Source organism: Dermacentor albipictus, chromosome 8 (assembly GCF_038994185.2).
Source record: "Dermacentor albipictus isolate Rhodes 1998 colony chromosome 8, USDA_Dalb.pri_finalv2, whole genome shotgun sequence".
NCBI classification, from domain to species: domain Eukaryota; kingdom Metazoa; phylum Arthropoda; class Arachnida; order Ixodida; family Ixodidae; genus Dermacentor; species Dermacentor albipictus.
In genome coordinates, this window is record NC_091828.1 from 91697488 (window position 1) to 91722262 (window position 24775).

The 24775-nt window shown below is 47.3% G+C and overlaps 1 protein-coding gene across 6 annotated transcripts in view; it reads left to right on the forward strand.

The window, feature by feature from the left end:
- Positions 1–24775, forward strand: part of dimm (basic helix-loop-helix family member dimmed) — a 627608-nt gene that overhangs the window by 412500 nt on the left and 190333 nt on the right. For 5 of the 6 annotated variants that reach the window (XR_010567290.2, XM_070523699.1, XM_065443608.2 and 2 more), the window contains one exon: positions 14103–14164. The gene's annotated coding sequence lies outside the window, so the exon portion shown is untranslated. Of the gene's footprint in view, positions 1–14102; positions 14165–22495; positions 22596–24775 lie in introns of those variants that run through there. The other variant, XM_070523702.1, reaches the window with a different exon arrangement.

Consider the following 24775-nt stretch of genomic DNA (forward strand, 5'->3'; position numbering starts at 1 on the left):
GACCAGTAGAAGAAAATTGGTTACTACTTAAAAACGCACTCACTAATCTCATAGATAAATACATCCCGATCATTTCCATAAAATCCGATAACACTGCTCCTTGGTTTTCGCAGAAACCTTGGTCGCCTAAATAACAAGAAAGAAAGATTATTCAGGCAAGCTAACAGAAATAAATAATCAGAGTCCTGGCGTCGGTACAAAGCATGTGACAAAGAATACCCAAGTTTACTCAGAGCCGCGCGCAGACAATTCTATAAACGGGACCTGTCATCGACGTTAACAACTAACCCTAGGCGCTTTTGGCGTGTCGTCAATCCCAAGCATAATCCCGACGTCGTCCCTATACTGATCATGACGGCGTAGCGATAACTGAGGCTGATTGTTCCCAACTGCTGAACGAAACATTTTCATCGGCATTCACGCGTGGATGTTTAGAACCGTTAGCCACCATGACTCGCACCGATTCGTTTATGCCGGAAATAATAATCACCGATTCTGGAATTTATCCTCTCCTTACAAGTCTTAGGGTTTCCTCTTTCGCTGACAATACTGGCTTAAATAAAACAATTCTAAAAACACACCCCCAAGCATCTTCCCAATACTGTCCACCCTATTTTCACAATCACTATCGACAGGCGTTATCCCCTCACGTTCGGAAGGTGACCAAGGGGGTGCCTTTCTTCAAGTCTGGGAATCATTCTGCGCCGCTTAACTATCGACCAATTTCTTTAACAAGTAACGTTTGTAAATTAGTCGAACACATTATACACTCCCAGGTCATTAACTAACTACCTTGAAGAACATAACCTCGTATTTAAGCAACAGCACTGTTTTCGCAGAGGATATTCATGTGACACTCAACTCGCTGGCTTTTACACGACAGACATTCATTAATAGACACCGGAATTCAAGTAGATGCCGTATTCCTAGATTATTCAAAAGCATTCAACCGTGTCGATCATCGTCGACTTATTCACAAGCTTACACAGCTGAATATCGACTCTACTGTTGTCACATGGATAAAAGACTTTCTTTCTAACAGGATGCAATCGACATCGGTTAACAATCACAACTCATCTCCAGTTCCCGTAACATCTGATGCACCACAGGGAAGTGTGCTTGGGCCGCTACTTTTTCTAATTTATATTAATGGTCTACCAGACGGCATCAAATCCACTATCAGACTATTTGCTGATTACTGCGTCATATATCGTAATAGTCACTCTAACTGTGATCACGACATTCTTCAATCTGACATAGGCGCAATAAACGTATAGTGTTCAACCTGGATAATGCCTCTAAACCTTGCTAAAACTACATTCATCTCTTTTACTAATCAGGCACCCCGAACTTCAACATCTTACATCTTAAACGAGAGCCTTGTTGAACAGGTTTCCAGGTACAAATATCTTGGCGTACACCTAACCCCTAACTTGACGTGGAATAATCACATTAACCATATTCTCGCATCTGCAAACCGTTCGCTTGGTTTCCTTAAACAGAACCTCAAACATACTCGGTACACTTACACAAGTCGGCATACACAACACTAATACGCCTTAATGTAGAGTACGCGTCAGCCATATGGGATCCGCATCAGCCATACCTAATAACTGACTTAGAAGCCCTGCAGAACCGTGCTGTACGCTTCATCTTTTCAGATTATTCACGAGAAACCAGTGTAACAGCATTAAAGAATCGTGCGGAGCTTGAAGCCTTGTCCCTTCGCCGTAATATATCTCGTTTAACACTGTTCCATAAGCTTTACTATCACGTATCTCTTCATAACGAGTTCATGCGTGAACCCTCAGCCATTTTTCCGCGTCGGGATCATTGTTGCAAAGTCAAATGCATCATGTGTCGTTCCCGCGCAATTGGTCAGTCATTTGTACCTCGCAGCGCAATAGAGCGGAATAATGCGCCGTTGCACATTGTTACGCAAACAAATGCCTCGAAATTTACAGACGCTCTACGCAGTACCATGCATACCTAATATGTAACGGATCACTCTCTGATTCGTAAACTGATTTTTTTATTCATGCGCCGATAACCAAAGCCTCCGCTACGTTGCCATAGTTTGTGCAAATCATTTAAAGTTGCTGTACTGATAACTATCTTTATTTCTTAGCTTTTAGTTTTTTCTGTGTTTATACGTTGATGCACTGTAATTAATTTCGTCCCAGTTTTGTTTTTGTATTGGATTTACATTTACGCCCTGTTCTTTGTCTCACCTACGTAACCCTTTCCCTGTGTAATACCCTCCCTAGAGGGCCTTTAGGGTTATTGTGAAATAAATAAATAAATAAATAAATAAATAAATAAATAAATAAATAAATAAATAAATAAGCTTACTTTCTGTAAGGTTGCTAGTCTATATAAACCGTCGACTAATAATTTATAGATTCATGACATCGCAAGTTTATTACGATTCCTTGTTCGAATCTTCCCTGTCTTTTCGTCTATTTCTCCTCCTTGTTCGAATCTCTACTGCGGTGTAGAAAGAAAAGAGAGAAAAATATATAAAAGGCAACAACAGTCTATATTATGCATACAAAGAATATACGCTGTGCTATTTCTAGCTATATAGAAAGTAAGAGCGACGTCCTTTCCGTATAAGCTTTGCCCCCTACAAGACCCGACAGCTTGCGCCAGATGTATAGCTTTCATAACCGTGTCACGTGGTATGGCACGGGGTCAAAGGTCATTGAAGGCGACACCGCCGCGCCTGAGGAGCTGGGTTGAGCTCTAGTAATATGCTTCGCATAAAAACAGACGTACAAGAGCAATAAACTGCCTCTTTGCTGACGCGTTCCACGAGCCAATGACTTCTGCGCGCCGCCCTCCAAGTACAGGCCCTCGGTCTCCCCGTTTGCGTACTCCTGTCATCTCGCCACATATCCCAATTTCTGGTTTCCTGCCATGTCAGTGCAGTTAGTTTTCTCGGTAACTCGCGAGCGTGAAAGAGACGTAAGCGGCAACAGCACACGTTGTTGCGTCACGTGAACACGACGCCGCTTTTAAGCAATGCGTCGCCGCCTGTTAAACCACCTCGCGAAATACGTCTCGCAACTTTGGATACACCGAAAGGCCGTAACGCTGACACCCTCTGCGGTGCAATTTCCATTTATATAATTTCGCAGCACTTCTGAAACTAGAAACCTTTGCTATAAATAAGCGTGGCCAACAAACCGCAGCCGCAGTGTTCTGGATCTTGCAGAAGTATACGCGTCATCTCAGTGACAATAGTTAGTAACAGACGAGCATTCGCTGCTGGAGCGAGATTGCCATTCGTGTGGCGAAGGCGTCTCGTTCGCTTTTAATTAATTTCTTGCGTGTGACGCAAATGCCTAAACTTTGGTCGAGATAGACGGCTAGCTGGGCTTGTTCCACCCTTTAAAGCACGGCACAGCGTCCCAAGCGATCGCAATCCAAGAGCTCAGACGCAAAGCCGCCCCCCACCCCCTCCCCCAGGCGCCACCTAGTTCGCCGTGCTGCACTAGTCGCCGTCTGCTTCGCTCGAAAGCAGACGACGCGCGGTATACAGCACTATGCTTTTCTGTGCCTTGCATATCGGATACAATGCGCACTCACGCTATTCTCTCAAGAGAGACTTTGTTGACGGGAAAGGCAGGGAGGTCCAACTAAGCTGGTGCGCTTTAGTCTGCTGCTTGGCACTGGCGAAGAGGGAAGGGGAGTGAAACTGTTGGGAGGAATGGCCATGTCAATCTCTTTTGTCAAATGTCCGTTGTTTCGTTTACAAGAATAGCTGGAGGGAACTCTGGTTGTTCGCCAGCCGTCTGTTATGCATTAGCGAGTGTTCGTACGCACGCCATGCTACTGTGCCTGGTTACGGTAACATGGAGTTACCTAAACTTCGTTTTTGTGGCTTAGAACAACTTTGCCACATTGCAAGTCGATCGATTTCAACGAACTACCCCATTGTGAGTGCAACAATATTCAGTGTTTACTCATGTGCGCATAACCTCATTGCATTCATGCGCGTGGGAAAAAAGGTAGTTTCCCGAAAATTTCGTAAAATAGAGCCTGAACAAAGAACGTTTACAGCCACAAACACGAAAACCGTACAAAATCCACACAATAGCAATCATGTTCATGCCATGCCAGTTACCTCTTCCTAAGCTCACGCACCGCATGACTCTTTGGGGTAAAGAGGACATTCCTTAGTCACGCCGTGGCCGTGAGTGACGCTATATATATATATGTATATATATATATATATATATATATATATATATATATATATATATATATATATATATATATATATATATATATATATATACCCAACACTGCCGAGGCTGATCTTGTACAAAATGCACTAGCACCAAGGAAGTGCTCAGTGACCATGACGGCCGTAGTAATGCAATTTTTAAACCACTGCACACGTAACGTGGGAGACGTGGGTTCGATTCCCAGCTGCGCTAGGTTCTTTTCGTCGACTTTCATTTCTATTTAGCTCACACATTTTTCTACATTTCTACATTAAAGAAAACGAGCGTCTTCCTTTACTTCTCTGGCTTCAATGTGTGTGTGTGTGTGTGCTTTTCGTGCGATTGTGACTAACCGAAAATCGAGCCCTTCGGATACCCGTTTACTTCTTGCCCGTCGTTACCATGGTAACATTGTCGCAGCGCGAGAAAGACGTAGAATGAGACGAGCCTACATCGCTGACTCTAAAATGTCCATCGCGGTACGACGTAATTCTATGCTAACGGAGCGATCGCGGTCTCTGGGAGGAGTAACGTCTATAGTAACGTTTGTAGGAAGCTCTCTCAAAGTGGACATCGCAGCAAACTGCGTAAAGCCATTCGGCACAGAGTGTATGTAGGATTGCAGCGTGTTCTGTTCAGACGGTCGTGCTTGAAGGCAGTGGCAAAAGAATAAATAAATATAAGATAACCTGAAAGGGAAGAGTCGTGTTACACTGCGCTTTCAGCACAGGAGCGCAGCCCTTTGTCACGACGCTCGAAATCTACCGCGATGCTATAACTGCGTGCTAGCTGCAACCGGTCATCTCGTACGTGAACACACAAAGGCCCGTGTTTCAGCGTGTTCTCGCGACTGCTTTGTGTAGGCGCATGTTCTTTCTCCCTTCCAGTCTGGCAGCTGCGTATGCACATGTTGCTGTGTGCTCGGGAGACCCATTATATAAGCCTTCTGCTTCGAGACTACGTACTCGGCAACTTCGTTACAGCTGGACTGCGCGAATCGCGCGCTCTCCTGTGGTCAGTAGGGTGAAAAAGTGCACACCTGTCCTGTCCTGAAACAGCGCGTGTGTTCGTTGCTTCTTTCTGTCGCCGTCCCGTCCGCCCTTGCCGTTATATTGAACGCATTTAGTACATGCCTGCAGAGAGAGAGAGAGAGCAAGTGATAAAGGAAAGGTAGGGAGGTTAACATGGACTGAGCCCGGTTGGCTACCCTACACTGGGGAAAGGAAAAAGGGGACGGAAAGATTAAAAGAAGAAGAGAAAGTCTACTGGGTATACCGTTCGGTCACTCAGTCCGGATCACAGACGCTGACTCAATCCAGTAGCCTTCAAATATCGCAGCAGAGCTTTTGTGGCCTCTTGTAGCTGCGATATGCGAGGCCATGGTCCCAAGATCTTGTTCAAGGTGAACGCATTCACCAATGCATCTACGTTTTTTATTGGAATGACTTACAGCGCCGACTGTAATGCCTGCGGTGCCGAGGAAACTATAGAACATCTACTGAGCTTACTGCCCATCTTTTCAAAACGAAAGACATGACCTCTGCACAGCTCTCAATCAGCTAGATAGAACATGCCTGCAGAAATGCGGTTTATGGCTGGGAACGTGATATCGTTGGATGATTCGAGCATTTTGGGAAAGAAGCACGAACAGAAGGGATAGGAGAAACTACGAAAAAAACCTTCAGTGTTGCTTGGGACACTGCGAAATTCTGCCAAACCCACCCGTGACCTCTTGCACATAATATCGCACATCGTCTTCTGTCCTTTTCAAGCTCGACTCGGGAACGTTCGCGTGAAAGATTCGCCCTGATATGAAGTCAGATGCAAGTTCACCTGTACGCAGACGCTTTGATTATCGTCTTGCAGTTGGTTCTGCCGCCACCTTACACAACTTTGGTATAGACTGTCTTGTCTACGGAAACTACCAAGAGACTCCGCTATGGGCGTTTCCAATACCCCAACATGACACGAGAATTCAGGTTGCAGCATCAACATGGAAGCCCACCAGAAGGCGTTACATCTTGATATCTGTGTTTAGGCAAGAATATAGGCAAGAAATAAATATTTTATTCAAGGAAAGACCTTCAAGGTCTGCCTGAACTGGAGTGCTCTAGCCTGCTACAGGCAAAAACGAGCGGTTTCAAAAGCTAAGATTTTCTTAGTCAACCTTGCCAGGTTTTGTGACCGTGGGAGCTGCGGCCTGGCTGTTCTCTTGCCGAATAGGCCAACCAATCACAGTGGAGCACGCGGGCTGCGCACGATTTGATCGCAGCTCTAAACGTGTTTTGGGCAATCTGTCTCGTGCGGCACGTTTGCAAACGCAGCGGAGTGTGCCGCGCCTGCCTCGCTGATCGGGAAATCGCGAGAGGCCGCGCGTGGGCTACGTGCGGGCGCGATTCACACCAGCCCTCCGCAAATAGACCTGTGCTCATGCAGCGCTTTGCTTCCGTATGTTTGACGCGCGCTACTCTGGCGCCATCTCGTAGCCGTCGTCGCCACAGAGCCCGTCTTGCGTGGCACTACGTTTTTCTGCTCGCGCTTTCGCCATACGCTTCTCCTCCGCTTTCCTCCTCGCGTTGTCTTCCCTATCGCCGTCTTTTCATCGCCCGCTGCGCCCCTCGTTCGCTCTTTCATACTTCGCTGCGCTTGTTCGCTCGGTTACGAGCGACGCTGCGGCAGGTGGCGTTCAATGCAGGAACGCGCGCATAAGAGCTGCACCCTAAAGGAACCAGAATGCTCGCTTTAGCGCATCTGCGGCTGCGCGGTAATGAGGTAGTAAACGCTTCTTGCGGATATAATGGATTCAAACTGCGCTAGGCACGCATGCGCATACTGCCTGCGTGTGTGCGTATGTGTGTGCGCGTGCATGCGTGCGTGCGTGCGTGCGTGCACGCGCGTGTTGGGAGGGAAGGGGGCGTGCTGGTGTGTGCTCCTATTTCGACTCTTTATGGACTCGTTCCCAACTTCCAACTCGTTGAATCTGCTGCATTCTTTTTACCACAATAAACGCGACCAGACAGTTGCTTTCTCCATTTGCACGCAGATCTGGCTTGTAGCATCTAATCGAGGCATTAAAAAAATGATCTTCCACTTAGTACACACTACTGATTAACAAAAAACGTCTTGAAATGTGTTTATATTCGACATATGTAAGAAGTATCTGAGGGGGATATTGTAAGATTGTACATCTTGCCATCGTTGATTGGCTGAGCGCATACGAAATATACATTTGCTTCAATTACACAGGAGGTAAAATGTGAAAATGATCATTTGGGAGTGTGGTTCCGAGAAGATTTGGCATTGAACACACATATATCGGCAAAAATGCCATATAACGTTCTATAAGTCTTTGCTGGTTGTATAGATTGCGTTCACTTGTGCCTTCGTTGTTGCAAATTTTCTAACACTGCGCATCTCATTGGTAAGGGTGGTGATGATAACGTTGCTACAGGCGATAACGTTGCTAGGTTTGCCAACCAAGCCTAGTAGGCTTGATTGGCAATTCCTACGACTGACAGCATCCTCCCGCGTCAAATACGTCACCATCAGTCGATCACTATCGATTAACGTATTATATAATAATCCGGGGCTGTAGTTCGCATAAAGATTATAATAAATTGATAGTATTTCAAAGAAGGTTCTTGTCTGCGTTCGAGTGTTACCAGAATCATAAGCTATCATAGCCAAACTACTTTCTTCTCAAAAATATCGCATGTTGAAGGTTTCTCGATGGTTTTACTACTAGTTGGTGCCATACAGCAAGCAAACATCTAAAGTCAAAATGGGGGCCGATAGTTGGAGACACACTGTGGAATAAAAGTTGTATAGACAGGGGCGAAATGCCTTAGACAGGCGTGTGTAGACTCGGTGCGAACCTTCCACTGTGCGCGAAACTGTGCTCTCTCTCTCTCTCTCCTCTACCTCTCTCTCTTCATCCTCATACCCCCTTCCTCCAGTGCCGGGTAGCAAACCGAACAGGCGTCTGGTTAACCTCCCTGCCTTTCCTGTCTTCTATTTCTCTCTCTCTCTCTTTCTCGCGAGCGTTTCGATAAGTGGTCCTATTTTTATCAGAGATGGTCTTTTCATCCGTGGTGCGTTAGTTTTAACGGGTTAGTAGAGAGACGTAACTCTACCAGCCCCCTTAAAACTAACCGTTACCGCTAGTATAGTGACGTCACTCTACCAGCCTGTCAAGAACGTAACCCGTAAAGGCTGACAAGGCCGCCTGTGGCAAAAGTAGGCCCACGTTTCGAAACGTCGGCCAGCATGTCTGTGGGACATTACCGCTGTTTATATTCAACAATTATTCTATAAGCGGAACATGTTCCAGTACGTCCACAATGCACCCACTAATACTCCAGGACGCTGAGCCTCTTGTCGAAATGTTTGTTCTGGCCTGAGGATTTCCTTGTTCCACCAGTGCTGATCACAGTTTGTCATAGTGACGCGCACTCACAGATTGTTATAGTCACATATTCTTAACTATAGTCTGCAGGAGAATTGCACGCATCAGCGTCACAGTCCGGAAGTGCACACTTCTGTTACCTAGCATGTGTTGACGCCACTCCAGAAGTCCATCAGATGTGAAGCGTGTTCGATAATGCGTGGCTTTGCGTACGGAATTGACACGTGAGCTTGCATCCTGCAGGAATGCACTGTAGCAAGCAATAAATTGCGCTGCAAGTCCGGGTGACAATAATCGGACTCGTGATTCAACTTGGTACACCCGCATTGCTTATCGGCTTCACGTTATCGATGCAGTGCGTCACACGTATAACCGGGCACACATGGGAACCGCTAAAGTTAAGGAACTCAACACCGTTGAACGGCATGTGTACACTGAAGACACATACGACATGACATGGCGTCTGACATGTTGTCTATGTTCTTTGTTGAGCAACTGCGTTTGCAAAGTGCAATTCCTGAAATATAGGTCATCGATTGTAGCTCGAAACCAATAATGAACTAAACTCTTGTTGTACATACGGCTGTTGGCCTCTAAGATAATCAAAGCATGTATTCTCCAAATCACAAAGCGTTGCTCCTTATGTGTTGAAGTGGAGAGTTCGCCTGGAATGGTGTGTAGAAATTGGAGAGAGTTGCGCAGACTTTTGCAGCGCACGTACGCCCTATTTGCTTTAGGGAATAGTGCATCCATAACATTACACAGACCCATGCATAAAGCTTGCATAATATATGTGCAACGTGTTGCAATAAGTATGTATCGTTCCTGTGCAGAGCGATACCTATAGCTCACGCTATTACATGCAAATTTGCGCGAACAAAGTATATGCATAAGCAAAGAATATCTCAACTAGTAATCCCAATCTAAGTCACTCTATAGATATCATTCAATGCGCAAATCAGTTTTGTGCCTTCTTTCTTTTTTCGCCTCAGTGCTTCCTTCAGTTGATAGTCGGCGTTCGTGTTGTCCACTTCTCTTCTCTTGTGTCCGTGTCTGCACGCCTTACCCCTTCTTTGTATTGGGAATCCTTACCAACTAGCTCAGCTTTCTGTCGTTCTAAGATCCTTCATTGTTTGTCTATTTCCCGAAGAAACACTGACAGTACCTTTACTTCTCCAAGCGCTGTCAATTAGTGCCCTGCCAGGTGGCAGCTTCGGGCGCGCTAGTTCATGCTCATGCGTACACAGATATCTCTGGACCTAGCCGGTAACCGCGAAGGACACGATACGCTAGAACGTTATTGTATTTTTCTGTACGCTGAGAAACCATGCTGTAGGCTCGGTTGGGATGTTCCCGGGAATTCACTCTTCATCTGCCGAAACCGCCATCGTATCTGCCGTCTATCTCCCGACGAATTGCGCAACTTTTCCGGTTAAACGTCATGATGATGGTGATTATGATTGGGATGATGATGATTTGTTTGCATCCCCTTTGATACGGGGCAGGAACAAATAGCCGCCTAGCACGCTCGATTTAAGCAGGTGTGCAATACACATGCTTCATTCTACCTCTTTTTTTCTAAAAATTAAGCTCCTTAATCTTAGCTTTTTCTTCCTCAAGATTTCTCTATCTACCTTGTACCTTACAGTAGCGCTTGTGACGTCACCAGTGCTCCGAGATAAAAGAAGCCGATTCTCTGACAAGTGCAGCTTATGAAACGGTGACATATATTTTTGGGGGGAAGAGCTACGGAGCTGCTCATTTTTTCTGTACAACATTATAAAATTCACTGTTTTTTTAATTTTTTATGAGGCATTTGAGACAGTAGATTCAAATGCTGAGTCTTAAGATCGGTAGAATTCGTACTTCTAAAGTGCAGCAAACTGCATTCAAATCGATGCCGTCGTTGCCTAGTGTTAGCATCTCTGCATTTTACAAGCATATAGTTGTAGAAATCGAAGTTAGCCCTGATAAAGTGGGACAGTAATGGTAGAATGGGAGCACAACGTCACAGTGAAGACCAACACTGCAGTCGCTTATCAAGTCAAGCTACGCGTATCTGCGGAGGCTTCGTTCGCGATTATTTGATTGAAAAGGAGTTGGTTCGTTAGCTAATATGTAATAAACACAGGATGCGATTTCATTCTTGCATAACATACCCTAACCACAGCGGCAGTTCGTTAGTACATCGCTGAACTTGAAATTGTTTCAACACGTGTGGGCCCATTTTTTCTCTCTTTATTTTTAAGGGAATGTTCTCGGAACTTTGTGGGCGGAGTATTTCCTTCTTTTTGAACGCGATGTAATTCCCGTTTATCTATCGAATATTAACTATAGTCACAAACTGCCAATAGCTACGCATGCAAGAATAAAAAAATGGCGGGTCGAGTCGGCTTGTCGGGTTGAGATCCGATCGACAGGTTCATATAGACGCTAAAGGATCAGACCCAGCAAGCGTCGAGGCAAGTTCTGTCTCACCTCCTCCAAGGCGTGGGTGGACTCACACAATTAACCCACCTGACAAGATGTTTGTAAACGACGCGGTCGGGTCGGGGCTTCGTCATCTCGACATTTTGCTCGACCTGCAGTCGCGTCGAGTTGACGCTAGCGAAGATATACGAACTGTCGAAATATCGTGACGTAAAGAGCCCCGATTGGTAGACGCGGGTAGACCGTCTCCCTTCTTCTGCGTGTTTCCTCACGTACTCCCCTCGCATGGAAGACCTGATGCTTCTGGCATCATTCCAGATGTGTTGCAGATCGCCTCTAAAACATGGCGGGCCATGACGTGTTTCCGGCTCCAGCAACCGCTTCCGGTGCATCCAGTCAGCGAAAGCATAACCGTCGCAGGAGCGTGGATTTGGAGACCTCCTACTGACAAGTTAAACTAGCATAAGGTTCCTATTTAGCGTCCAGTTAAAAAAATAACAAAATGTTGTTTAAGTAAACTGTAGGGTTCTTATTTTGGCCGCCAATAATGATCGTCGTTCATGGAACGTGCAAATCCTGTATTGAAGGTTACGCGCTCGCTATCATTTTCTGTCCAGAGCGGTATGTGCATATGCTATGCGCATGTCTTTCGTGACCTGCCACTAGCTGGAGACAGGCGTTAAGAAAGAATACACGCGCAAAGAAAAAAAAAGGTGGTCATCATTAGGGAACAGAGAAGCCGCAAAAGGTGCTTTTTTATTTCTAAAAGATCCTTTAAAAACTTTTAATTTTTCACTCCCTCTTCTCTTTTTTTAATGGCATTACGTTTCATTGGTAAGTTGTGGACATATGGTATTTGTTTCATAACGTCATTTCTTTTATCTCCAATTGAATGCCAAGTATCAGGATCAAGTGATTGTAGCGCAATACCTTTGGCGAATTCATTATCTCAGTGCACGAATGTTGTGCAACCAGCTGCTAATCTGTCCATCTCTTCCTTTGCTTCGTTATCTTTTCTTTCTGCGTACACAATGTACACATCTTGCTCGCTCCGACTGCCTCAGCTGGGGTCACCGCAACGCTTGAACCACCGCTATTGTTCCCTTGTCTTCGTCTGAAAAAAAAAAGATAAAGAAGCCTGATTTAACAAAGAAGTAAGCGAACAAACGCAAAATACGCGAAAGAGAACGTGTGTTCTTGTGTAGATCGTCGCGCCCCCTCTGTTGCTTTACGGCGCCTCGCCTGCCTACGTCTGTTATTCGCCGTGTTCTAGCAGACGAACTAACCTAGACCAGCCAACGAATGCGAGAAGGCTTGTTGTCGTAGAGTTAACTTCCCTGGTTTCTTTTCTTGTTTTGTTTTCAGTCTGTTTCTTTTTTTTTTCATTCCAGCACGTGTTATTGCGACGACGCCGGAGAAAGCGCCGTGCTTTGCGCATGCAAATTTTTATGCCTGCACCCTTCTAGCCCTGCGCAGAGATGCGGTCGTATCGCATTTTTTTTTTCGTCTGCTAGCAGCCGTTGCGGCATCCAGACGGAAGCTCATGCTTGCTCTGCTCTTGCGCCGATGTCGTTATCATCCTTGCTTCCTCTCTTTCTTTTTTTCCCTGTCTCTTCTTCTTGGCATAACTCAGATGCGTAAAGTATAACGCGAGTGTTTTGAATATTTCAAAGGCATCGTGACTTCTATAGTCGGCGGACTGCTGTAATGCCAACGTCTTTGATAAGGCCGCTCGAGTTTCCTCGGTTGAATTTGGTGGACGTAGCGCAGTGTCTTCGCTCTCAGATGTTTGCTGCTCAGTTTCTGTAATTATTCATTCTGCACCAACAGGAAGTTACACAGTAACCTTATTTTACCGTTGAGTCGACAGGAAACATGTACAAGTTATACAAATCCGGAGCAGGCGGTTGATGTTAGCGTTTTTAAGGGCGTTCACTCAGGCATAAGCGTTATGTGGCTCGTGCTTATATGGTGGATCGTTACTAAAACACATTTATCCGTTTGTCACGCTCACGTGTTACATTGAATTCTCCAGTACCGCTTTTACTTCTGTACAATGGACAGTTTTTTTTATCATGTTAGTGTCATGTTAGTGATCACTTTGAAAAAAATTATGTGGCTCGTGTCTAGACGTCACGGAGCAATTGTAACACACAGTCCTTTGTCACGCTTGCTTATCACTTGGCGCACTCAGCCACCGCATTTACTGGACAAAGGAGCCTATCGCGACTGATAAGTTCGATCGCGGTCGGGCTCGACGACGGTCAAAAGTGCGCCGTGTGACACCCGTATTACAATGAACAGGTCTATGGCTGTATATATGAGTATTTGTGCCTGTGGTAGTGAGTCATGAGCCGACACTGAAACATTCAATACGGACGCTGCAGGTTTTGATGGTAATATCGAAAGCGCTTGTAGAACACCTTTACGACAGTTGCGGTGATGTCATGGTGGCCAGGAGCATTGCAGGCAGGATGTACTACTTTCGAAAGGAGGCGAACAAGTTGTCGGAGCCACATCGGCGTTAAAAATCTGAGCACCGAGAGCGATGTTACTGGGTGATTTCTCGTTAAAATAGAGCATACAAGTTTATTTTTTAGTCAGTACATACCACTGCAAATTGCAGGTCACCCAAAGCCTCTAGGGCTTGCAATGCTGCTCTCGGCAGACAGGGGCAGCCTATGGATAAAGATGTTTAGTATGAATTTTAGCTTTGCTCGTATTTGTATCCAAATTCATATCTTACCGATATGTGAAATTTCGTATGTATTTAAACATACAAAGCAAAAACAAACACGAGGCATGCAGGTTAACACAATAGCTTGCAATCACTAACCAATCAATGTCTTTATTAAAATAATAGACAACTTGAGAACAATGTACGTAAGTATACAGTTCACAAGAAAATTCTCATTGCAGCTACGCGTCCGCGCCACTTTCAACCTACGCACCATGCCGCAATGTAAATGCAAACAGTGCTGCTACGTTCGCATGTTTTTTTTGTTTTTTTTAATATTCTTTTTATCACTCTATAGGAGCGATCTTCACCACTGAGAGACGCGCCAGCTGAAACTGAAAAGCGGCCAAGTTCCGAACGGTAAGCGTTGAAGCATCCTAATATACATTTTGCTCACCTGTTTAATCATCGTTGCATTGTTTCCACACCCCATTAGGCCTCCCTCTTCAAGTAGCCCTTTCCTCCCTTCACCCTCCCCGCCCCCCGCTAATACTTCCGCCAGCTTTTTGAACAGCTTTTGTGAAAGGCTACAGTCACACATGCAAACAAAGAACCGCGTGAGTATCGTTTGCGTATGCGTGAAACGAAAGATAAAAAAAATCAAAACGCTACGCAAGCATCTTAGACTCTGGATCCAGTTTGCAAACAATACGTCAAACCAATTAACCGCTCTAACTCCTCGGTTAATCTAAATCCAAATAGCGAAAGTGGTAAGCACAAGCCTGCCGAAAGGTGAACGACCGGCAGTAATGTCACAGACCTCTGTGTCGCAGCATGCTTCTACAAGCAAAAACGTGTGCGTCGTCTTTTGTCGTTTGGCCTTTTGTTTTCCCCCACGAAGATTTTAATCGCTTTGCACGCAGGCAACCTTTTCGCGTTGAGAATCACATCTCCTGTGCGCTAACCTTCTAAAGCGGCGGCAAAGTTTGCGGCTCTATGGACGTGTCGGGATCACGTTAATTTCCCCAGCTGGTTTAGCTGTCGTCAGACTGTTTGTTGTTCGCCTCCAACCCTTCTCCCCCTCCACGTTAGACTTCTTAAAACATCCATGTACGAAAAAGAACATGTATAAAAGGGTTTGAGAGAAAACACGATAGATAAGTATCGCGTGCACATTCTCGAGGTACGTAACACAACCTCGAGCAGAAATTACGCCGTAGTCTGTTTGTTATATTGGCAATGTGCCATTTAGATTAAACGTACGAAACGTCTAGCCAAATAATAAGGTAGGAGTCATCCCAACGACATTCACAATATAACGTCGGTGTTCTTCAGATGACCGTGATTAAGCAGTATTGTGGTCGCTGAAGTACTTGGAAATAATTGAGGCCACCGTGACTAAGCGATATTGCGCTTGCTGAAATAAATTGAAAATAGTCAGACTACACTAAGCGTTACGTTGTCTGGTGAATAATGTGGAGATATTGTTCTTTTTTGCGTCCGCCTTTTAGCAGCATCTTGTTCGACGGTGCTGATTCAATTCGTAGCCATGCAATTCGGGAAAGTAGAGGCTCTAGCCAAATAATGAGTGAAAAAAGAGGCTTGTGTCAAAACGTTTCACATTATAGCTAAGGAGAGTTCGTTCACATAGCGGTGACCTCAATATAGTCTTCAATATTTTATCCCTTGTTCGGAAAGCAGCTCTTAAACTCGCTTAAGCTACGAGTCGACAAGCTCGGTGCAATATTACGATAGCGGTACAGATAGCTTTCAGGTCACATCGCGGACGCAAGTTTTATCACCGTGCTAGTACCCAAACATGGCGGTCACTTTGATGTCATTGCACCATATCGGCGCTCAGTACATTGTTTTGGTCGTTGATAGTGACCGATTTTCCCTCGGTTATCACTGCCATCGAATTGTAGCTGGATTCTTGTGTTGCCGTGCTGTTTGTTACTTTTCTTGTTTAGGAGGCTTGTCCACTAGCTAGTACTCCAAGATGGCGGCCACGATGACGTCAGCGAAAGTATACGTGCACCCATACATTCGCTTCGAAGAGAAAAGCGCCGCTACGCGTTAGCGTCGCAGCATTGCTTTGGCGCAGACTCATTCGTTACATCCCAGAGTTTTTGTACACTGTCTATATATATGTATCTTTTTTTTTTTAATCTCTTCGGCTGCCACATTTTCCGCTCAAAATGACACATTATTAACGCTGAACAGGCGGCTGCGGTGGCGCGCGTCGACACGTATCTGTTGGGGTCGACTAATTTCACCAGCTGGGTCAATTATCGTGACATTGTCTGGCGCTCCATACATCCCCCTCCTTCCCCGATTCTTTACAAAATAAAAAAAAGTTAAGGTAAATACAGAATGAATACACCAAAAGAGCTAGTAACAACAACAACGAAAAAAATAGCGCATGCCTCCCACGACACTCCAGCTCGCATTAAACAAATGTATGAAATAACGCGAACTCCAAAAAAAGTAAGGAGCCAGGGGTAAAAAACGCGAAAAAAGAAGGCAAGAAAAATTGAATAAAAAAAACGAGAGCAGAGGGAAAGTTTTACTGCATCATCGGAGGCGACACGCGTGCGTTTATAAAGCGTGCACGCGCGGACGGCCTTCGCTGTTGATGCGAACAGCTGCGCCCGCGAACTTGTCGCGCTTCGGCCTCTCGGTGACGTCATCGTTACGTCATCCTCGTTCAGCGAGCAGCTGCGCTCTCCGAGTTGGGAGAGCGTAGGAGTTCGTCTCGCTCCGTTCCACCTTCTTTCATCCGGGTACCGAGGAACGGGCTGCAAAACTTCTGCGAACAGCTGTTAGCATGCGGCGTCAACAGGAACGCAGTTACTGCCTTTTCTTTCTATGTTATTTTATTGTTTTGCCTCACCCTCGCTGCATCTGTGGCCGCCTGCACCGGTGCTGGAGCCGAGCTATAGCTTATCAGGGCCTCTCGGTGGCTCCATGGGCATAGCCTGATGGCTATGCCCATGGAGCTACAGACGCATGCACTGCACTCGATGAATGACAACCTTAAAAACTCATATGCCTCGAACGTGGTGGCGCTCCGAGACGTTTGGAGATTTCGTTCGCATCATATAGAAGGTCTGGTCGCTTGTTTAACGTGAACCAATAATTTCTTCCCGCAAGTACTACTATCGGTAACTCTGATTCTGACTAACTACGGGTGCTGCCAACATGGCGGTTCAACCAGCGCAGGAATTGTGTGTAGTAGTACACAGACTCGTTTAGGCTTCGTCATTTCTGGCTTGAAATGGCTTCGCGACTTCGCAAACAGGTGGTGTGGAAACCTAGACGTCTATGTAGTTTTCCGCTCTCACAATCGCTTCCGTCGTGTGCAGCCGGCAAAAGCATGGACTTCGAGATCCGCATTTTTTATCCAGAAGGCGCCGTCGCGGGGGCGTGGATTCGGGCGCCACCTATTGATCACTTTCGACAAATATTGGGCTATAACTGCAACAATTCGCAACGATTTCGCATGCGTGGAAAGCCTAATTTCCTGGCTGTGGTTAGAAAATTAGGAGTACTTGGGAGACTAGAAATCTATAGGGTAATAAATACCGTCACCAGAACATCTGAACCCACAGGTGCGAATATCAGACAGATCAATGTACCAGCCATTATTCCCACGGTATTTGAACAATCGCAGTGTCAGAGTTTCCTCTAGTAATATTTGAGGGTACTTGATGCCTTCGATAGTATCAACTTTGACTTCTTTTTATCTGGGTTAGATAGAGGCAGGTTGCCACGGAGCAGTAGCGTTTCTTATACAGACCAAGCAATCCTGGTACTTCAAGTACAATTTGTTTACTGCCATCCGACTGAATCGATACGCAATACTTGCGGATTTTGTAGTCTCTGTTTAGCGTCTCTTTTTTTTCGCAGCCTGGATAAGAAGCGATTCAAGATACTGACGTTAACACCAGTTTCTTTCTTTCGCCATCATGCTTGCTTTGTCCCAGTCAACCTCGCGATTAGATGTTGCCACGTGTTCCGCAAGTGCGCTGGAGATAACGTTCTTCTTTCTGACGTCATTCGTACGGTGTTTCAACGTGTGCGCTCTCGCCGGTGTAAACATAGTCAAGGTATGCAAAGGGAATTCTCTGAGCAACGCCTGGAAGCTATTCTTTCTTGAGCCGGTGTTTCACGTGCTTCATGCTTCAGCCTGCGGGAGGGACCATGCGCCACGTGTGCATCAGATGTCCGCGGAACCCGGGCCAACGCCTCAGTGACCCCTGGCACCGATCCCTGGCTGCGTGGGCCCGGGTTCAGACCGCGCGCGACGAAGCCTCGTTGCGTGTGCGCCGTTCTGTGCGGAATGAATAAAGCGAACAGGGTCTCCTGCCAGCAAACCGGGAAGTTCGCGGCGCACCTTGAACGGGTCAGAGGCGCGGACATTTTCGCTGGAGCAAATCCTACGCGCTCTCTGTATTAGGGAAGAGGCAACCATTTCATTTTCTGCGAAGCATATTACTAGAGCTAAACCCAGCTCCTCAGGCGCGGTGGTGTCGCCTTCAATACCACGTGACACCGTGACGTCACGACAGAGGAGAAATGGGGCTCCATCTCGCGCCGTCGCTCGCGGCGTCGCGGCGGTTTATATTTGGTCGGCGTTTCCCTGTTTTCCTTTTCATTATGGCTCATCCGGACCAGACGAATTATCGTCGAACCATCGATTTCACCCTCACAGTGCGTGTCGCAATACTGTGAGGACATAGCTAGCCTTGCTCACACGCTCTGGGGTCGCCCCCTGGCGCCGGGAGCCAGGACCACCAAGGAAGAGTGGGACCGAGCTCTACGCACAGCTCGGACCTTGAAGCACAGCTCTGGGCGGTCCATCGGGCCCGCGACGCGGCGGAGGGGCACGGACTCTCCGTTCCGCCGTGGGAGCGGCCCGCTGCGCACTAATCACGCGCACCGACGGACCTCAAGAAAGTCACATCCATCCATCCAACCATCCATCCATCCATCCATCCATCCATCCATCCATCGAGTTCAAGGAGTAAAAAAAACAAAAAACACGTCACGAAATGCTCGCTTTCGCGTTAAATTTCTCAGGGAAGTTCCTGCAAATAAAATAAATTTATGGCCTTTCAAACGAATAATTTGGTAAATTTCGGTCCGGTTGCGAGACGAGGACGCTTTCACGGCGCCACCGCGTCTCCGCGGTTCTGGTTGGCAAAAGGGGCGCCCATAGGGCGCGCGTCGTTGGCCACGTGACGGCGCAGCCAGTGAGGAGGAGGTGATGCCACGTCATGAGTGTATGAGAGAGAGAGAGCAAATGATAAAGGAAAGGTAGGGAGGTTAACCAGGACCGAGCCCGGTTGGCTACCCTACACTGGGGAAAGGGAAAAGGGGATGGAAAGATTAAAAGAGTATGAGTGCGTAAAAAAAGCATTAATGTCAAATTGAACGGCGCTCAGCGGTCTTTCTAGTTATGGACTCCTCCCGGGCAAGCGAGTGCGTTGAGACGCTTCGCGAGTTTTAGATTTGGTCTTACCGAGGCGCAGTCACAATGCGGCCGAGATCTTGCGCGGACAAACAACGTGCGGAGAAAAAAAACTAAACACGTTTCACTAAAGGGACTATAATGCTTTCACGTTCCCACACGTAAGCAGTCTCATGTGTCTGCCGATTTTTTTTTTTGTTATCAGACTTTCTATTGTCATCTCGGTGTTAGATACACTCGATCATGCTTACGCGGGTAAGCGATGACGTTGATCAGGGTCTGCCACTGTTGTGTGTGCTTCGGTTCGTTCGCAGTACAGGGTGCGGTTTAAAGACATTTCGCTTAGTTACTGAATGCCCCTTGCCGCCTGTGCCGTCTGCCGCTTTTTTACCGGGCTCCTCTTGCTAGGGTGCATGACTGTACGAGTGCATCGTGTTGTTTGTTGAAGGTTCTGAAGCCCTGCAAGGGCGGGATTTGTTCGTTTTTAGGCGTCCCGTTAAATCGTCGCACCAGCCTTCACGCGGTTCACGTTTTCTTAACCCTATTTTAAGCGCAGCTTTGCGCATTTTGAACCGTTGCCGGTTGCTTCAAGTAGTGTATTGACTTTTATGAGTAGCATATTGCAATCACTCAGTTCAGCCCTTGGGCGCGGCCGGGCAGCCACCATTTAACCACGTGACGTGACGTCAGGACAGCCACCACCTGACTCCCGCTAGGGGCGCTGCGCAGGCGCGTGACGTCACGGAGGAAAAGCTGGGCCCCAATTCGCGCGGTCGCGCGCGGCCGCAGCCACCACCTGACTCCCGCTCCTCCCGCTAGGGGCGCTCCGCAGGCGCGTGACGTCACGGAGGAAAAGCTGGGCCCCAACTCGCGCGGTCGCGCGCGGCCGCAGCCACCACCTGACTCCCGCTCCTCCCGCTAGGGGCGCTGCGCCGGCGCGTGACGTCACGGAGGAAAATCTGTGCCCCAACTCCCGCGGTCGCGCGCGGCCGCAGCCACCACCTGACTCCCGCTGCTCCCGCTAGGGGCGCTCCGCAGCCGCGTGACGTCACGGAGGAAAATCTGTGCCCCAACTCCCGCGGTCGCGCGCGGCCGCAGCCACCACCTGACTCCCGCTGCTCCCGCTAGGGGCGCTCCGCAGGCGCGTGACGTCACGGAGGAAAATCTGTGCCCCAACTCCCGCGGTCGCGCGCGGCCGCAGCCACCACCTGACTCCCGCTGCTCCCGCTAGGGGCGCTACACAGGCGCGTGACGTCACGGAGGAAAAGCTGGGCCCCAACTGGCGCGGTCGCGCGCGGCCGCATATTGCGCGGCCGCGCAATATGCAACGCATTCTTGGCTTAACCAAGCTAAGCCTGACCATTTTTCTTTATTGCGATATCAATTATCTGGACACTCCAGGCGGATTTTCGCCGCCGCCGTTGCCGTGAGGATCCGTATGAGTGACAGTGTGTGAGGGTGAGCCGGCGATCGCGGTTCAATCTCGCGTGTGCGAGAGAGAAGTGGTTGAGTTGAGTTGAGAAGTGGAGAGAAGTTGTGGGGAAAGGAGGAGAGGCTAGCACTACCTTCTGCAACCCATGCGGGAGCACGGCTCGAACCCGCCGTGGTTGCTCAGTGGCTATGGTGTTGGGCTGCTGAGCACGAGGTCGCGGGATCGAATCCCGGCCACGGCGGCCGCATTTCGATGGGGGCGAAATGCGAAAACACCCGTGTACTTAGATTTAGGTGCACGTTAAAGAACCCCAGGTGGTCAAAATTTCCGGAGTCCCCCACTACGGCGTGCCTCATAATCAGAAAGTGGTTTTGGCACGTAAAACCCCATATATTATTATTATTATTAGCACGGCTCAGCGCCAGCAGGGTGGTGTCGATGGGAGCGCCTTTCATTTTTAAATTCTTGGCTCAAGTTATGTGGGGCACCCTGTACAAGTGAAGTTCGTGGAGAGTATTGCGGGCTGTGACCGTACGTCAACGTGTTGTCCATGCGTCGCGCACTCTCCGACTACGCACATAGACTACGTACCCGGCCATGTGCTTGATTGTGTGGTGTTTCCCTCTTACGATACCTTTTTCTGTCTTAGTTTTCGTATTTTCTGCCCATTTCTTAGTCCCAAGCTTCTTCTCTTATTATGTTTGTGCGATAGCCCCCGCTTCGGTAACCTTCTTTTTTTTTTATGGTGACGTCAGCTATACACGCGATCTTCGTCTCACTCGCGTTTACAAGATCTTTTGAAACCGCGATACGCACGCTTTCGTTCGTTGTGCACGTCGCGGAGCACAGCATGACGTCTACCACCTGCGTTATGACATCCGCGCATTTGTCACTGCTGTCATAACGGTCTTGACAGCTCGACGGGTGGCTACCACATTCTCGGTGCACATTAGCAGCCTCCTCCTACTCGCAACCGTCGAGACGACAACGAACAAAGCCAGGAAATGTGGCAACTGCAATAATATTATTAGGTTGTCGCATTTTTTGTTTGCATATCAACGCAGCGCAGATACCATCGGTCGCTTGACTATGCCGTGACACAGACGTAGACACACACACACCAGCATAAGTTACGTACCGCATATTTCAGAAGAGTTATTGGTAGAAACTGCGTCCTTTCTACTTTCTTCTGTGGGTATAACTTTGCAAATGTGAACACTATTTCTTTTGCTTGCCCTGCTAACAGGAATAGCGTGTTGGCGGCAATAACGGTACCAAGATCTCTTTTTAGGTACACATCAATAAAAAAAAAATGGAAACTCTAAAGCAACATTGAAGCGCGGTTGATGTGTGGTCACAGCTTTGCCGAAGGCACAGATAACGTTGAAATAAACCTGTGTTTTTCAGCGCGAATTAAAGCACAGCGCTTACAACTTCGTAACTCTGCTCCAGAAATAGCTGTCGCAGTTCTGCGCACGGCATTTGTTAGAGCATTTAAGGCGGGCGAATACGATACACGATTGCGCAACATGCGCAAGATTGTAGCAAGCGTTTACGACATTTTTCTTCAATAACAATGCTCACAAATTAGAGGTGCGTGTTACAGAATGATGTCGAATATGGTGATCGCGCAGTTTGTGGAATTTGCCGTTCGTTTTTGCACTGCTGAGCTAGATTTGTAAACGTCATACATCTCTTTCTTTTTCAATCTAAAATTCTTTTAACGGTTGTTAACCTAATTTGGATATCTATTTGCAATAGCCAGTCGATTTGAACTTTCACTTTTAAGTACAATGCTTCTCGGAAACTTCTCTCTGCAGCGGCTGTCGAGGAAAACCGTCCCTCCGTTCCGACGCAATAATGTAGCAGCTGCCGGCCTAAAGCTTCCTCCTGAGGCTCTCCGGCCCTCGAGCCGAATATATCTGCCCTCATCTCACTCCAAAGTAGTAAGACCGCGGCAATCATAAAACTTGCAGCACTACTACTTTACTTACGATGCCTGGGTACACGAGAACTCTTAACAGAACTGCGCCAACCCTTTCAAGAACTCTCATTCATTTGAGGTCGATCACCAACAGAGGGAGCTTGTCGGAAAAGCGCGCGTGGAGTCGGAGAAACGCGTTGTTTACGAATTGACGTCCTCGTCCACGACAAAGGCCGGTAGCTCCGGATAGTCGATTAGGAATTCTCCTCGGCACATCTTTAGGCGTGGCCTTTTGGCGGCGGTGTAAAAGGACTCCTCATTACTACGTCGAGAATTCTATGCGCTGCCGTCGCAGTAGTCCTGCGTCGAGAACGTACGGTGAAGCTGTGCAGTCACGGGGGCTTGGCGTCGTCCAGCTTCTTAGCAGTGCGTTGACACAGCTTCATTTACAGCTCGACGTGGCCTACACACGTAACCTATTTTTGCCCCGCGTCGAGAAAGAATGCGACCGAGAAATAGTACGTGATTTGCACCCAACGCCATGTTTAATTTCCCGCGTGCAAGCATCAGGCAAGTAACTAACTTAAACCTTTCTTATTGCAGCAAATGTCTACGGTGAACGATTATTAGAGTTCCTTGGCACTATAACTTGGAACACTGTGCCTATGGAAATAAACGTAACCAGAAATTTTGATCTTGTATGTAAACGCTTCTTCTTGCCCAGCCAAACGTAATAGCTCTTCCTTAAGAAAAAAAAAGTACTTGTTCGTGTAATAATGTTCTTACTCATTCAGAAGATATGTACTTGGTTGACCGGTATATGTATCTTTGTCTGTTGGACCAGCTACTAGCCACATAGGCTATTGGTCCAACTATTTTTGTAAGCATCCCTTGAATTGTTTAAATAAAGCTCACTTTTGATTGATTGATTGATTGATTGATTGATTGATTGATTGATTGATTGATTGATTGATTGATTGATTGATTGATTGATTGATTGACCTCCGACTGCGCCTATGCTGTGACACGGTGACGAAATGGATCGAACCGCGCACCTCCCGCAGCCGACCCGTTCATCCCACTCACTGGGCCACGGCTATCATGGTATCAGACGCTATCATGCTACGATAGAAGTGTCTACAGACCGTTTGAACAGTGCCACGGAGCACCTTCTACGCACTATCCAGAATACGATAGACAGCGAGTAAAATTTCGCGATAGAGCTAAGTCACTTGGACCGACGCGCATTTACATGCTATACGGCATTTCTTTGTCGACAGCAATTAAAATAGCTTGATTTGATTTGAGGACTCCTGATAACTCCATGTATATAGAGGGTTTGATGGCAGGACTACTTGAAAAAAGAAACTATAAGAAATTCGCGTGATACGCATTAGCACTGTTTTTCATTGCACACTGATCGTGAACTTATTTTACTTAACGTGAATGGGCATATGGGGCTCGCTTCTCCTGTTCCTTTTTATGTTTTTTGTCTTGTTTACATTATAGTTATATGTGTTTGTGGCCTGTGTCTTCTTATTGACACGTGTACTTGTTTATCTTTATCGGGGGACCGCGTTTCACCGCCTAACAAGATGTTATCGCGCAGTGCAGGACGCGCCTGCTCGTATCGGAAGTCTCTGAAAAGTTATAGATGGTTCCATCCGCTGTCTGTTGTCACCGAACCTTGCTTAATCCGATTTCATCGTGCTACGCGAATGGCGCAGAACTACACGCAGGCACCAGCGACCGCTCTGTAATCTTCGATGACGGACGTATAAAAACCGACGCGCTTGACCCGCTGACCAGATTTCCGACGATCGCCGACTGTGTTCGCCGCTGTCGCCTTTCTTTGAGTGTACCAATCGTCACTTACAGCGCATACATAAACCAGGCACAAAAAAGGACGACGACGACATTGACGTAGACGGCGAAGGCAAGATTGTCTTTGTCGTCCTTCTTTGTCCCTCGTCTATGTATGCACTCTAAGTGACGATTGATACCACGGAACACCAACTACCTCGTACCCAAACCTTGCTTTGAGTGCAGCCTGTTTTTGAGGGCACAAGTTCGCCCAATAGGGGTTTGGTTTCGCCGTCGACAGTTTTGCTGCTGCGTTCGTCGCAATCGCTACCACGTGACAATATTCAGGGGGAAAATGGCCGGTTGCGATTTCCCAACTGTGGGTCCGCGTAGCCGGTT